This window comes from Poecilia latipinna, unplaced genomic scaffold, assembly GCF_001443285.1.
Source record: "Poecilia latipinna isolate Pla-1442-1.1 unplaced genomic scaffold, P_latipinna-1.0 Scaffold3834, whole genome shotgun sequence".
NCBI lineage: Eukaryota > Metazoa > Chordata > Actinopteri > Cyprinodontiformes > Poeciliidae > Poecilia > Poecilia latipinna.
The window spans coordinates 25,598-28,889 of NW_015116450.1; positions in this window are offsets into that span (position 1 = coordinate 25,598).

Here is a 3,292-nt window from a genome sequence, read left to right on the forward strand (position 1 = left end):
TTTAATGACCTTTGACAATGTGTTCTTGCATTATTATTTCATCATGATATTACTTTAAAAAATGGTCTCAAAAGAACTAAATTATCATTTGTCAAGAACTTCTGGAACCATTTATCATACAGTAAATGTTTTTCATGGTAACAGACCTATTCACACATCCTCCAGAATCTTCAGATTAAACTGTGTTTGTGTCTGGACCCCATTTCATCGGCCCTTAAACAAATATATACCTCGTCTGCAAACCAGGACAAACCTGCTGTTCATTTCAAGTTGATTAATGTAGATGGTAAAATGTATTCAGATGGTTTAGATTTTCACAAGCAGTAAATTTCTTAATTGATATTTTTGACTCAATTAACAGCTAATAAACACATACTTAAGAAAGTAAATATTTTATGTATTTATTTAAAGCACCACTGCAAAAATAGCCTCCTCAGCAAAACATTTAAACAAAACATTTTCAAATGTTTTACATTAGTAAAACATTTGATCAACATAAAAAGAAAAATGTCTACATACATTGTGATTATTCAAGTCACTTTCAGGTTCAGTAATGTTCTGTCACAGTCAGGTCTGTCGGTGCATCAGCTGTTCAGGAAAATCAACATAATTTTTTCTAACACTAACTGTCTATTTGTACTTTTCTCTGCATCTTCAGACAATCTGCAGCAGCTGAGATTCTAGGAGGTTCAACACCAAAACCTGAAGCTTCAAACTGAGCCGTCAACTGAACCAAGACGCCTTTCAAACTACAGTAGTTAACCTGCTCTGTTGGTAGATGTTATGGTGTCTCCTCAGTCTGTACAGACTGACACTGGTCTTCTTTGAAGCTTTATGGTCTTTCTTTTGTTAATTGATTATAGTAAATATTTGAACATCCATGTAAGTTTGAAGACATTTCATTGTTAACTTTAGGTAGCTGTGAATCCTCCTGTGTTAATCTGAACCTATTTTGTTACAGATTCATCAGATTTGTTGCAATCTTAAATATTTAATCTGTCCTTTGTGTGCAGTGAAATGAACATTAAAGTTAATTCAGGAAACACTTTTGTCATCTTCTTTCTACAGTATAAATTGAATGATGCCTCTATTAAAATCATATATTTGTGACATCAAACTTTGTTTCTGTCATAAAGCAGTGGTCAAACTATGGCTAAATGTTTGTAATTTACTTTCAACAAATGGAAACCAAAATGGTTTTAAAGTAAAGACGCTATGTAAACTCATCTCATCATTTACACAGGTAAAGTTTCCACTGTATGCAAATAAATGTAATTACAATTAAGTGAAAATTGTACAGATGGGCTTTAACTCCAGTTCATAAGGGTCGGTGTCCTCCAACCTTTAAATGTCTCTTCTTTATTGCACCTTAGTCAAATCATGAGGTCAGAGGTCATTAGCACGACTCTGGAGGACTTGACTGTCCTAAGCAGCCATTTAATTCAGGTGTGTTGGACCAGGACGTATCTAAATGTTGCAGGACACCAGACATCGATGCCTGGATCTGAGGATCCTGTTAGAGGATCAGTGTGTTCCTGCAGCAGCTCCATCGGATCAGAAGGTAGATGAGATCTGAAAGATCCTGATCGTCCAGAAAGTGAAATAACACCAGAACCCGATCCATCAGTCAGCCGTTTCGTCCTGTGTAGAGACAAATATAAAATATTATTTATACACATAGAAATTCAATAAATTAGAATCGAAAGGCAGTTTATTTCACTTAATTATATTCACTTAGTGAATAAAGTAAAAGGCAAATCAGAATATCTCACAAACTATAGATACAAATATCAGCAGCTCGACTTAGAAATGTGATTGGAACCTTTTGGGCAAAACAGATACTGTAAGAACCACACAGATCATTTTTTATGGATTAAAGATTCAAACTGTGCAGAATGAGACAAGAATGAAACAATAAAATACACGGACTTAGCTCCCAACAGCTAACGTAGCATAGCTGACATAAACATTAGCTCCCACTAACAGAAACATATGAGGAGAGCAGAGTATCAAAATACCAGACATATAAAACGTAACCTGAAATCATTTATAATTACTCCATGTCTCATTATAATCGGAGGGCAAAGCCTGCAGGTTTAGCTCCTACTGACTTCAGAGGACAGACCATCGGGATGCTCCGTCTTGCTTCTGGGTTTGCCTGGCTATTTTTCCGGCCAGCGAACCATTCCGCCACCTAGTGGTCGTTTTTCAGATCACCTAGTCTCCTGTACCGCTCAAAAATGCACAATATGTGTGTAAATAATAAGTTTAGGATATTATAAAGAAGTGCTGAGATATACCGTTTTCCACGAACTAAAGTATTTGCCACTTCGGCACAAGCACAGTGAGAAACGTCAGAGGATAAAAACACTAGACTCCGAGCAAAACTCAGATGTCCCAGCTTTTACTAGCATTTAAACGCACCGTCTACATACAAATCTGGGAGCTTCCGGAAGCGTGAAATGAGTCTCAGAAATAGTTGTGAACTCGTAACCGGATCTGTGTGTAAATGCAGTTTTGTGTGTGTGTGTGTACCAGGTGATTTGTGTGTACTTTTTCAACATGTATAGGTGTAGGAGAAGATTTGTTTTATTTTTAAGTTTTACAAATCCAGTATTACACACGCACAGATATTTTGAGACTATTTTTACTCCATACAGGAGGAACTGGTTTTACTGGAGATTGACTGCAGAAATGATCAGAAATATTCTCTGGATGTGGTTGAGGCTGAGCCGATGTTCTGTACCTCAGAGTTTCTCCAGCCTTGATGTAGCAAACCTCTGAGCAACATCTCAGTTGACAAGTCGATATGAGAACTGAGGAAGATTCTGGAAGAAAAGATAATCAGAAACTCCCCACCGGCTTCAGCTTCACCGTAGCAGATGGCAATGGTCAGTAGGTTTACATTAACTTAAGGTCTATTTTTCACCCATCGATTTTCTAACACCTTGTCCCTTAGTGGGGTCAGGAGGTGCTGCTGCCTCTCCAGCTAATGTTCCGGGCGAGAGGCGGGGTCACCTGGACAGGTCACCTGGACGGGTCACCTGGACAGGTCACTAGTCCATTGCATCTATTTTTCATGTAATTTTAATAATTCATTTTCACTTCTCAGGAAACAAATTGGGGTCATTTTGATGCAGTTGCATTTTTGTGCCCTGTGATGGACCGAGTTAAAAATCGGAGGAGTCACAGGATATATTAGAAAAATAGGGTTTTTTATTTTAATCCAAAGATTATAAATGACAAAAAGATAAACTGAGCTCATAAAAGAGGTCAAAGAAACAAAACTGAA